General features: G+C 42.4%; 1 protein-coding gene across 1 annotated transcript in view; it reads right to left on the reverse strand.

Moving 5' to 3' along the window:
• Positions 1–14,585, reverse strand: part of LOC145402688 (uncharacterized) — a 315,211-nt gene that overhangs the window by 10,389 nt on the left and 290,237 nt on the right. The window lies entirely within an intron of this gene.

The raw sequence follows: 14,585 nt of genomic DNA on the forward strand, positions 1-14,585 counted from the left end.
TTATCACGGGCTTTGAATACTCAGGAATGTTCATTCTATAATGTATGCTTTTGTTATGTTAAAATCCTGCTGTAATCAGTCATATTTGTTCTTCAGCAGTTTTTCTCTTTTCAAAAAAGGAAACTTATGGATTCTCTTGTTGTTCAAGAAATTATAAGTAATAAAGGTGGTCACTCATCATGGGGCAAAGAATATACTTCATCATCTTCTTATGGCATTTAGTATTCACAGACAATACCTCGTAAGAGTAAACAAAGGTAAATGTTGAAAGGCAGTCTTGTATTTCAAAATTCAAAAGGAGCCAATGAGGATGAACCTGTATAAGACGGTACTTTAGCAGCTATGAAATCAGTAAGATAATAACACATGAGAGAGTAGTGCTAACCAAAGATATTCATTAACCCGAGACGTCCCATCGATGTATGGATACGTTGCAACATTTTGCATTTGCCAGTCCCATCGACGTACTGGTACGTTTTGCAATTGCAAGGTCCCTAATTTGCACAATTATCATTTTTCGTGCATGATTTTTTGTAACTACAAGATGCCAAGCAGGGACAATGCCTTACACCGCATAACCTCCTCCCCCCTGCATGCCATTGTCTTGGCAATTCACCTGTTACCAGTGACCTGGCCAATAAAGACATTCAGGGCCAGAGTGATTCCCCAATCGATGACAATGTGGAGGACAAAGTTTACATAGCATTAGAGGAAGAAACAGTCAGAAATGATGATCAGGTAATGTGGCAAAAGAAGGTCAGGAATGGTGATGAGTTAGTGAGTGAAACAATGCTTATAATGCCTATATTACTGTTTGAAAACCAATATACTCTCATACTACATATAAATTCGTACCAAATAAATAAATTAATACCATTTAGGAGTGGTGTGGAATAGTTATCCTCCCATAGAACTCGTTTTCTTTGCAGCCAGCCTGATAGAAAACCCTGTAAGGTAAGGAGGTACTCCTACCTGTATCGAGTATTTTAAACCTCAGGTGAGTGATTTCTCTATGAATTTTCGATGTTTCTCACCAAAAGCAGAGGTTTTAGCCAAAAAAAAAAAAAAAAAAAAATCAAAAAAATGGTTGGGACTGAGGGGTGTCAGAGGTGCGAAAGTGATCGGGACATAACGGGTTAAGAGAACACAGAGTAATCTTATGTATTTGTGGACAGGATTTGAATAAAATTTGCAGTCTATTTGCATTCTGTGCTTCTGAGCTTACTCAATTTCCAGCCTGCTCCACCAGAAACTACCTTTTTTACCTAATTAGATACTGGTATTAATTTGTATTCTTACTTTATTGTTGCAATTCAGAAATCAGTCATACTGATATCTTTCACAGCTATTACACATATCATGCATTTGTCTTGCATAAGGCACAATCTTAACGGGTATAGGAGTAGTTAAAGAGAAGGTTGTGAAAAATGTATTCTGTTTGTCTGTCTGTCTGTCTGTCTCTCTCTCTCTCTCTCTCTCCATATACCGGTGTATATATATATATATACTGTATATATATATATATATATATATATATATATATATATATATATATACACCTAGGCTGCTTCCCCCAAGGAAAGGGACGTAGCCGAGACAGTACGACACACTCCCCATTTACTAATCTATTCAAACACATTCATTCGCATCTTAGCCCCAAAGGGGAGAAGGGACAGATCCTCACTGCACCACACCACACAAGGGTCAACTGCACAGTGCAATCAGTGACATCCGCAGCAGGGCCCGACAGCAGAGCTGGTTTACCCCTGCCACATCATAATCATCATAATAGACCCATCCCCTTACTCACACCTGACCTGATTAGCTGATCAGACCAAATGCAGGAGAATATCCCTTCAGGGATGCATCATCATTTATTCATTCACAATTTCTCTCCATTTATTTCTGTCACACACAGCCACTCTTCCTTGCTCAACAGACATCCCTCTCGCATCCAGCGCTCTCTTCACACTGTCCATCCATCCTATTCATGGTCTCCCTCTCAGCTTTACACCTCTCACATCAGATCTAGTTATATTTTTCACCAATCACACATTATCCATTCTCTCCATATGCCCAAACCATCGCAACACCCTCTGCTCAACTCTATCAGCCATCTCCCGAACAACTCCAATTCTCCTTCGCACTTCATCATTTCACACTCGATCCATACACGTCACTCCACACATACTCCTCAGACACCTCGTCTCCATTACTTTCAAACTTTTCATCTCTGCTACACTCATATTCCATGTTTCAGCCGCATATAATGCAGTCGGCACCACAACACCCTCATACAGCCTTCTCTTTACATCCATTCTAAGTGAATGACATCTAAACACTTTTTTCATTCCTCCCAGCACCTTTCCTACTTCATTCATTCTAAACTTTACTTCTGCATCTATTCTTCCATCCACAGCAACAAGTGACCCTAAATATTTAAAACACGCTACCTCCTCAAGCAACTCACCATTCAAAACTATATTCATCCCCCTACCATCTGCCAACCTTGTACACCTCATCACTTTACTCTTACTCTCATTTACTTTCAATTTCCTCCTTTCACATACCCTTCCAAACTCCTCTACCAACTGTCTCAGTCTCTCCTCTGAATCAGCCACCAGCCAGTATCATCTGCAAGCAGCAGCTGTTTCAGATTCCACTCTCCACCATCAACATTCACCAGACTCAGACCTCCACCTAAAACTCTTGCATTCACCTCCCTTACAACACCATCCATATAAATAATAAACAACCAAGGCGACATCACACATCCCTGTTGCAGCCCCACTCTCACAGGAAACCAATCACTCACAGCATTTCCTACTCTTACACACGCTCTACTATTTACATAAAACTTTTCACCCCTTTTAGTAACCTACCATCAAGTCCATACAATCTTAAAACAGTCCACAAAGCCTCCCTATCAATTCTACCATACGCTTTCTCTAAATCCATGAATGCCCCAAAGACATCCTTGCCTTTTGCTAAATACTTTTCACACACTTGTCTCACGGCAAACATTTGATCCATGCATCCCCTCCCTCTCCTAAAGCCACACTGCTCATCACCAATCACTCCCTCTAAACCCTCTCTAACTCTCATAATTAACACTCTACCATACACCTTACCTACAACACTCAACAGACTTATACCCCTAAAGCTAGTACATTCATATTTATCACCCTTGCCTTTATACAACGGGACCACACAAGCACTTGCCCGGTCAATTGGCACCATACCGTTCACAAAGCACACATTCAACAATCTTACTAACCAGTCAACAATAGTCACTGCACCACCCTTCAGGCATTCCACAGCACACCCATCCATACCTGCAGCTTTCCCTGTTTTCATCGCCTTTACTGCCTTCTCCACTTCCTCCTTCTTCAACTTTCTCAACACATTTATTTGATGCACCCTTCCATCCGCCACAATCTCAGCCACCCTTTCCTCCTCTACATTAAACCCGCCCCGTCCCGACCACTTTTTCACCACTGGTACCCCCCAATCCCGACCATTTTTGGACCCAAATTTTTTTTGCTAAAACTTTCGCTTTTGGTCAGAACCAATGGTCAATCACGAAGAAAGTGTTCACCGGGGTCCATAAGTTGCCTAAACAGGTATACCTTCATCACACCTGGTACCGTGTTCTCTGTAGGTGGTCTGAGGCTCTCACGTTTTCTATGGTATTATAAGTCTGGGAAACCAATGAAAGTAAGTAGATATGTATTTATTACAAACATAAAAACATGTGATACAAGAGTAACTTGGATTTTATACAAATACTGAGGTGAAATAAGCATTGTACCATCGGGCGAACCGAGCGAAATCGGCCAAACTGTTCACGATGAATCACTATCATTGCTGAATCATGATACATATCATTTTTTCTACTTACATAATACATCTCCAATAACATTATACCATTTTACATTTTATTGAACTGTTTTTACGTATTCACAGGCCTTTCGATAACATTTAGCGTAATGTTAGCTCTTATTTACGTAGTGAGTGAACTCGCTGTGACTATTGTTTCAACTCGTATTATGTTCTTTCAACTTACATAATACTTTACTAATAACATTATACACTTTTCCACTTTAGAGAACTGTTTTGAAATAGTTTCAGGCCTTACGTAAATATTTAGCGTAATAATAGCGCATAATAACACAGAGGGTGAAGTCGCTATGAGTATTATTTCAACTTACAACCTATTTTTGTACTTATATAATACTTCTCCACTAACATTACACATGTTTCCACTTGATATAATTGCTATCACATAATAGGAGACCTTACGATTCTACTGAGCGTCATATTATCGCATATTTACACAGTGAGTGTTATCGCGATATCATTTGTTTCATCTTACACTAGTATTCAACTTATAAATTACTTTCCTACTAACATTACACCCTTTTCCACTTTATATCATTCCTATCACATACTTACAGACCAGAATGTTCTACTGAGCTTAATATTTTCGCAGATTTACACAGTGGGTGTACTCGTGACATCATTTGTTACAACTTACATTATTTTTCAACTTATACGTTACTTTCCTGCTAACATTACACCCGTTTCCACTTTATATTCTTGCTATCACATATTTACTGACCAGAGTGTTATACTGAGTGTCATATTTTCGCAGATTTACACAGTGGGTATAGTTTTGATATCGCTTCTTTCAACTTACACTATTTCTCAACTTATACATTACTTTCCTGCAAACATTACACCCGTTTCAACTTTATATACAGTAAGACTTAGCACATACTGACTAGCCTTACCATTATACTGAGCGTCATATCGCCATCCCACACAGTTTCAGTAGTGTAGGAAGTTATGGTACTCTCTGAAACATGGCTGAAGGCACAACGCAACATTGGTGGTGGTGGGGGAGGTTGGGGAGGTGGAGAGCGGCGCCTTTCATCACTCGCACTTCTCTTCCCTCTCCCTTTTCCTTTACCCTTTCCCTTCCCTTTCCTTCCTTTCCCCACATCCTGGGGCTGTGGGGAGGAAGTTTGGGAATATTGTGTGGCGAAAGACGTGCTGGGGAGTGGCTCCACCTCCTCTCCCCTAGGCCTACGTGCACCACGTGCTCATACTGCCTCCCTCACACCACTTTCCCTTTCACCCCGCACTCCTGCCACACCACTTTCCTTTTCACCCCACACTCCCACCACACCACTTTCGCCTTCCCCAGACAAAACACTAGGACCATACCTTATTTGCCTTCTCGCCCCACCTTCTGATCCTCGGGGTGAGATTTTTTCCTTCCCCAACCACGAGGCAACATCACGTCCTAAGCCGCCGTCCTCATCCTCATCCTCGTCCTCGTCCTCATCAGAATCTCTCTCTAGGGGATGGAGAGAGGTCCGTGCAGGTGGTTTGGGTGCAGGCTGGCCTTCCCTTGCCTTACGATATGTCACATACCGCTTTTTCCTGGGTGAAGGGACCTCCTCATCACTGCTTGTTATTTCTTCCTCTGGCTGGACGTAATCTCGATCCACCACATCATCATCAAGTAGAGAATCACTATCTCCAGTGAAAGCCTCCAGGGCAGATGCTATTTCGTCGTCTGAGAGACCTTTCCGCACCATGTCTGACCTGGGTCACTGCTAACAGGTGATTGACCGAGACGAGGGCGAGCGCAGGTCACGCGGGGTCTGGGATGCTGCCTGCCTGGCGGCAGGTAGGGAAGGCTTGGGTAGGTGGGCGAATCGAATATCTCGTGCGAGAAATTTGAAAATTGTAGAAATTATGAACCTTGCAACTGCAGGACGTTGAAGTACGTCAATGGGATTGGCAGTGACAAAACATGAGGACGTGGAAGTATGTCGACGGGAAGCCGCGGGTTAACAATCTTTCAAAATACTCTGCCCATCTCTTCCTTACTGCATCCATTTCAATTAACATCCTTCCATCCTCTGCTTTTACTCGCTCTTCCTTCCCAGACTTTCCCTTTCACACCCTTTTCACCTCCTTCCAGAAAATTTTCTTCTGTTGAAATTTCTCAGTCAGCCGCCTACCCACCTCTCAACTGCTGCCACTTTAGCATCACGCACGCCCTTCTTGCCCTATTCCTCTTTTCCTTATACCTCTCATATGACACCTCATCCTTCCTCTGCAGCCATACTTCATATGCACGTCTCCTCTTAGCCACTACCATACTTACTTCCTCGCACCACCATTCACTACCTTTTCTTACACCACCCACATGTCTCAAACCACACACCTCTTCTGCATGCCCCGCCACAGCACTCTTAACCCGCCCAGTCCCGGCCACTTTTTGACCACTGGTACCCCCCAATCCCGGGCAATTTTTGACCTTTTTTTTTTTTTTGCTAAAACTTTCGCTTTTGGTGAGAAACATCGAAAATTCATAGAGAAATCGCTCACCTGAGGTTTAAAATACTCATTACAGGTAGGAGAGCCTCCTTACTTTACTGGGTTTTCTATCAGGCTGGCGCCAAAGAAAACGAGTTCTATGGGAGGATAACTATTTCACACCACTCATAAACGGTATTTATTTATTTACTGTTACGAATTTATATGTAGTACAAAAGTATATTGGTTTTCAAGCAGTAATATAGGCATTATAAGCATTGTTTCACTCGCTAATACCTGACCTTTTTTTGCCACATTACCTGATCATCATTTCTAACTGTTTCTTCCTCTAATGCTATGTAAAGTTTGTCCTCCACATTGGCATTGATTGGGGAATCACTCTGGCCCTGAATTTCGTACCGTGGCATGACATGGCTATACTGGCCAGGTCACTGATAACAGGTGAATTGCTGAGAAAAGGGCATGCAGGGGGGGGGAGGAGGTCATGCTGGGTAAGGCATTGTCTCTGCCTGGCATCTTGTTGAGGCAGGTGTCCCGTGTATACGTACCAAAAATGACTCGCGAAAATTGAAAATTGTGGAAATTATGAACCTTGCAATTGCAGGACGTTGAAGTACGTCCTCGGGATTAGCTGTGACAAAACGTGAGGACGTGGAAGTACGTCCTCGGGACGGCACGGGTTAAACAACTGCCATTCCTCCTCCACACTGCCATTTTCCTGATCTTTCACTGCATTCCACTCATCTTTCAGTTTCTCCTGATACTCTATCATTTTCTCTCTTTTATCCAACTCACTCATTTTCAAAACCTCCCTGCCACACCCAACCGTCTTAGCTCTCACCCATCTCTTACCTACTCTTAACTTTTCCTCCACCAGGTAGTGGTCAGACATACCTCCACCCTCCCCTCTCAGAACTCTCACATCCAACAACTTTCCTATTACATTCCTAGACACAATCACATAGTCCATCAGTGCTCTATCAACAACTCTTCCACCCTCCTGTCTCACCCATGTATCTATCTATCTATATACCTAGGCTGCTTCCCCCAAGGAAAGGGAGGTAGCCGAGACAGGATGACTCACTCTCCATTTACTCATCCATTCAAACACATTCATTCGCATCTTAGCCCCAAAGGGGAGAACGGACAGATCCTCACCGCACCACACCGCACAAGGGTCAACTGGGCAATGCAATCAGTGACATCCGCAGCAGGGCCCGACAGCAGAACTGGTTTACCCCTGCCACATCATAACAGACCCATCCCCTTACCCGCACCTGACCTGACTAGCTGATCAGACCAAATGCGGGAGAATATCCCCTCAGGGCTGCGTCATCACTTATTCATTCACAATTTCTCTCCATTTATTTCTGTCACGCACAGCCACTCTTCCTTGCTCAACAGACATCCCTCTCGCATCCAGCACTCTCTTCACACTGTCCATCCATTCTATTCGTGGTCTTCCTCTCAGCCTTACACCTCTCACATCAGATCTAGTTATCTTTTTCACCAATCGCTCATTATCCATTCTCTCCATATGCCCAAACCATTGCAACACCCTCTGCTCAACTCTGCCAGCCATCTCCCGAACAACTCCAGTTCTCCTTCGCACTTCATCATTTCGCACCCGATCCATACGCGTCACTCCACACATACTCCTCAGACATCTCATCTCCATTACATTCAAACTTTTCCTCTCTGCTACACCCATATTCCATGTTTCAGCCCCATATAATGCAGTCGGTACCACAACACCCTCATACAGCCTTCTCTTTACATCCATTCTAAGCGAACGACATTTTAAACACTTTTTTCATTCCTCCCAGCACCTTTCCTACTTCATTTATTCTAAACTTCACTTCTGCATCTATTCTTCCATCCACAGCAACATGTGACCCTAGATATTTAAAACAATCTACCTCCTCAAGCAACTCACCATTCAAAACTATATTCATCCCCCTACCATCTATCAACCTCGTACACTTCATCACTTTACTCTTATTCTCATTTACTTTCAATTTCCTCCTTTCACACACCCTTCCAAACTCCTCTACCAACTGTCTCAATCTCTCCTCTGAATCAGTCACCAGTGCAGTATCATCTGCAAACAGCAGCTGCTTCAGATTCCACTCTCCTCCATCAACATTTACCAGACTCAGACCACCTAAAACTCTTGCATTCACCTCCCTTACAACACCATCCATGTAAATATTAAACAACCAAGGCGACATCACACATCCCTGTCGCAGCCCCACTCTCACGGGAAACCAATCACTCACAGCATTTCCCACTCTTACACACGCTCTACTATTTACATAAAAACTTTTCACCCCTTTTAGTAACCTACCATCAAGTCCATACAATCTCAAAACAGTCCACAAAGCCTCCCTATCAATTCTATCATACGCTTTCTCTAAATCCATAAATGCCCAAAACACATCCTTGCCTTTCGCTAAATACTTTTCACACACTTGTCTCACAGCAAACACCTGATCAACGCATCCCCTCCCTCTCCTAAAGCCACACTGCTCATCACTAATCACTCCCTCTGTACCCTCTCTAACTCTCATAATTAACACTCTACCATACACCTTACCTACAACACTCAACAGACTTATACCCCTAAAGCTAGTACATTCATACTTATCACCCTTGCCTTTATACAACGGGACCACACAAGCACTTGCCCAGTCAATTGGCACCATACCTTTCTCAAAGCACACATTCAACAATCTTACTAACCAGTCAACAATAGTCACTCCACCACCCTTCAGGCATTCCACAGCACACCCATCCATACCTGCAGCTTTCCCTGTTTTCATCTCCTTTACTGCCTTCTCCACTTCCTCCTTCGTGATCAAGGAATCATTCAACTCTCCCAACACATTTATACCTTGCACCCTTCCATCCGCCACAATCTCAGCCACCCTTTCCTCCTCTACATTTAACAATCTTTCAAAATACTCTGCCCATCTCTTCCTTACTGCATCCATCTCAATTAACATCCTTCCATCCTCTGATTTTACTCGTTCTTCCTTCCCAGACTCTCCCTTTCGCACCCTTTTCACCTCCTTCCAAAACATTTTCTTATTCTGCTGAAAATTCTCTGTCAGCCGCCTACCCCACCTCTCATCTGCTGCCACTTTAGCATCACGCACAGCCCTTCTCGCTCTATTCCTCTTCTCCTTATACCTTTCATATGACATCTCATCCTTCCTCTGCAGCCACACTTCATATGCACGTCTCTTCTCAGCCACAGCCATACTTACTTCCTCGCACCACCATTCACTTCCTTTTCTTACACCACCACCCACACGTCTCACACCACACACCTCTTCTGCATGCCCCACCACAGCACTCTTAAACAACTGCCATTCCTCCTCCACGCTGCCATTTTCCCGATCTTTCACTGCGTTCCACTCATCTTTCAATTTCTCCTGATACTCTATCTTTTTCTCTCTTTTATCCAACTCACTCACTTTCAAAACCTCCCTGCCACACCTAACCCTCCTAGCTCTCATCCATCTCTTTCCTACTCTTAACCCATGTATACTTATAAATATCTTTCTTCTCAAACAGCATATTTCCAGTCACCATCTCTCGCTCAACACACATCCCTATCATTCGTTCCCCATTTTCATTTCTTCCAGGCACACCATGCATACCAACTACACCTTCAACTGCTACATTTCCCACTCTAGCATTCAGATCTCCCATCATTACCACATTCACAGTCGCTCCGAAACTCTGCAGACACTCATCAACATGATTCCAGAAAGACTCCCTCTCTTTTCCATCCTTTTTCACTACCAGGCCCATATGCACTCACAAACACACACAACTCATGTTCAAATTTCGCTTTCACCCACATCAGTCTCAATGACACCTCCTTCCATTCTATCACACACTGCTGTACTTCCGGACTCACTAACAAGGCCACACCTTCTCTTGCCCCTCCTCTATCAACACCTGATAATCTTCCATTCATACTTCCAAACTTAGACTCACCCTTCCCTTTCATCTTCGTTTCACTCAAAGCTAACACATCCAACTTTCTTCTCACAAACATTCTCCCAATCTCTTCCCTTTTAGCCTCAATCGTACTATATCCAGACACATTCATAGACCCAATCTTCAGGGTACGGGGATAACTCAATCCCCCATCCCTTTCTCTGGCCTGTCTTTTTTTAGGAAGTAAAAAACAAGAGGAGGGGGTCCCTAGTCCCCTCACCCCGCTCCTTTTAGTCGCCTTTTACGACACGCAGGAATACTGTGGCAGTATTCTTCCTAACACAACCTGGCTGCAGAGTAGCAGTACCACCCCATAGTGCGGCCAGATTGTGTTCCCCCCGCCACAGGGGGAAGACCATAATTATATACATTAAGTTAAAACCTAACATGCGTTAGAGTCTATATTTGGATTAAGTTGACACCGTACATAATGCGGTGTAACTATATTTGTGGTTCAGTCCTGTGGTCGGGGGCATCTATACAATTACATTTGTTTTTTTTTTAGGTGCTTCTAAGCAAATACTGCCACCAGCCAATGGTTAATAATATTTACCCACCGCGAGCTGGCTATTTTTAGCCCTATGGGTCACCCCAGTGCCGGCCATTTTTCAACCTTTTTCTTTTTTTTTTTTTTACTAAAATGATAGATTTTTAAGTAGAAACAATGAGTTTCACCTTTAAAATGCTCACCAAGCATCGGAAATAGGTTTTATTGAGTCCTGCATTCTCGTGAACAGGTATAGCCGCTCTCTCACGCTCACCACGTACATGAGAGAAAGACGTTTTCTATTACGGTATACTCAGGTATTTATGCTGGGAAGGTACATCAATGTTCAGTACACTTTTCTGATTATTTATTACTTCAGCATCTATCACAATTTGCGTGTCTTTCTCACTGTGAATGCATTATCTTACACTTACTTGAAGATAGATACAACCTGACTTCATTACATACAGTCCTGGCACTTACAAGAAGGTATTTACAACTTGACATCACTATATAGTCCTTACACTTACAACAAAATATTTACAACTTACACTTAAATGAAAAAATTTACAGAATGCCTTCGTGATGTACAGCACTGGGTGAGGCACACAGGCAGAGTGAGGCAGAGCAAGCATGAGGGGGTGAGCAACTGAGTGTATGGCCTTGACAGCCTGGGGGATGGTAGAGGAACAGTTACCATACATGCCTGCCAATTTTTACCGCGAATCTTGAAAAAGGCTGTAGCAGTGAATTTTTTTATTTTAAACCGTTTTAAAATGGCATTGGCACTGGTCGCGGAATTATGTGAGACCGTTTTAAAACGGCACTGGCATGCGGTGGGTTAATAAAAAATCAGGTTTCAGAGGTAAAACATACCAAAGATATGGAATATTTACCCTTCAGATTGTCAAAATGGATTGACAACCTTCCATTCTGTATAAATATTGAATTAAAACACAAATATATGTATTTGCATTATAAATCAATATTTACACAATAAAGAAGTCTGTCAAGGGGAGATGTTAAACTAGAGGTGACACACTTCTGCTAACTTTAGCAAATTTTTCCACTGATTCCTTGAATTTTTATTAAACCAAATTAAACAGAAATTTTTGACCGGATTTCAGATGAATAGGTGGGTATGACCCTAAATAGCGATAATAATACTGCATTAACCCCCGCTGTGCTCTTCGTCTCATACGAGATGATATGCAGACCACCCCCGGATGCGTTGATCGCCTCATATGAGGCGATGGGTCTCCTCGCCATAATTTCAAGCACAAGGAAGCGTCAGTGGTTTCCATGGGAATGTTGAGTCTTCCTTTACACCATCAGAGCTGTTGGCAATCCCTGCCACACTGCAGTTGCCAAATACAGCATATATAGTAATTCAGTTCTAGTTTGTAGCCCAGCAATGGCAGATTCACACCTGATAGCCTCCCACGGTGCCTATGACTCATCGCCACCTTCACACACACACCCAAAAGGCATAATTCACAAAAAGACGAGGGTGATAAGGAGTTCGAGATCAGAAACACTTGAGCTGATGAAAAAAATATCAACTTAATATTAAAATGAAAAAAAAAAAATAATCAAGGAAGGTAATCAGGTTGATAAGAATTAGTGTGACGGGGCTTAATAGCCTAACATATACAGCTTAACCTAACCTGTCACCTGTCAAGTAAAACTAGCCCTAACTTTGGCTTTAAGTCATTGGTAGGGATGTGAAAATCTTATTGTCCAGATCAGACTGGCTGTTACAAAAAAGATGTTCAAACATCACCAGTACATAAGGCAAAGAAATCAGATAACCAAATACTTCACAGAGGTCTAGGTGTACACAGTCAGGCCTAAATAGGAGGGAACAAATTGAAATACTTTGGTCCTTGTGAACTCTTCCCTATGTTTACTGCCCATTTTCAGAGCTATATGCCCCTTTAATCATAACATAGCAAAATTTATACTGATTCAGTTCATCAATCACTTCATTACGACTTTATCAACTCTAATCAATATGTTGCCGTGTTGATCTACATGTACCTGGTTGTTGCGAAGTTCGCTGTCACACTAATCTCTCTAATTCCAACAAAACTCTTCGCTAAAGCATAAACATAACATACTTCATCTTTAAGAAAGCAATCGCACTAGGTCTTACAAAGCTAACATGCTAAAAACAGATGAATATCACAGAAATCTTACTTGTACTGAAGTATGATTCTCAAGCGTTGTTGTGAGTCATGTTCAGCTATGGCCTTGGTATGGTTTGTGGCGTCACAGTGAGGATGAATGTTTCTCGTGAGGTACGAATACCTCCAACTTTGATTAATGGTTATTTTTACATATATAGGGGAGAAAAATAATATTCCGATGATTACGAGTGATCAGTTTATTACTTTATATGCCTTGTACACGCCCGTCAACCAGTCCATCCCATAAGATTTGACCACAAACAATTACCATCCACGTCGCCCTATCCCCTGCCATATCATTGTCCTCCTCCCAGCTCACATTCCCCTCTTTCATATACCTCTCTACTCCATCCCACCATCTCATCCTTGGCCTCCCCCTCCCTCTTCTCCATCCACCTCACTCACATACACTCTCCTCATTAGTATCTCGCTCTCCATCCTCTCCACATGACCAAACCGCCTCAGTGTATTTCTCCTAACCCTTTCTATCACATCCACATCCACACTATAACGTTCATTCACTTTCTCATTTGTCAGTCTGTCTCTTCAAGTAACTCCACATGGGTCGCTCAAATAACTCATTTCCACTGCTCTCACTCTTGACTTGTCACCTTCCAACAAGGTCCAAGCTTCACTTCCATACGTTAGAATTGGTATCACAATATCATGCAGTGACTTTTTAAAATTCCATGCTCACTTTCCTATTTCTTATCAATCCTTTCAAAAAGCGAGCAACCCTTATTTCTTGTTGTGTCCTTTCAAGCACTTCATCCTCCAAACCTCCATGCTTACTCATCACACTACTCAAGTACTTAAATGCACTCACATTTTCCATTTCCTCATCATTCAGTCTCACTGTACATGCAGTGACTTCATTTCTCTCGAAGACTATAACTTTATTCTTCCCTACATTCAACTTTAGATGCCATTTCATATACAGTCTTTAAAACTTATTCACTAAGCATTGAATTCCCCCTCATCTTCACTTAATAATACAATATCCTCTGTAAACGACAGTACTGCAAGTTTCCAAAGGCTGCACTCTCTCGTTTGGGCCACTCGGACATCTACTGCCCTACCTTCTACCTCTTTTATAACCCCATTCACATACAGATTGAACAATAGTGGAGACATAACATCCCTGTTTCAATCCAACTTTCATGTAGAAAAATTGGCTCAGTTTACTATCCACACGCACTGCAGTGTTAGCATCCTCATACATACTCATCACGGCAATCAACAACTTCCCATTCATTCCATATATTCTGAATATTTTCCACATTCCATGTCTCTCTACTGTATCATATGGTTTCTCCCAATCCCTGAAGGCCGCATACTACTTCTTTCCCCCTCTTTAGAAACTTTTCCATTAGGGAACATAGGATGAATATCAGATCTACACAACCTCTACCCTTCGTAAAACCTCCCTATTGTTCTTAAAGTAATTCCTCTGTTATTAACCTAATTCTGTCAATAACTGTCCTACCATAACCTTTCCCTACTGTATTACACAACGAACACAAATGCCCCAGTGATTATCAGAC

The sequence above is a fragment of the Coenobita brevimanus genome, chromosome 58 (genome assembly GCF_032717465.1).
Source record: "Coenobita brevimanus isolate Jiangsu-jjx chromosome 58, ASM3271746v2, whole genome shotgun sequence".
NCBI lineage: Eukaryota > Metazoa > Arthropoda > Malacostraca > Decapoda > Coenobitidae > Coenobita > Coenobita brevimanus.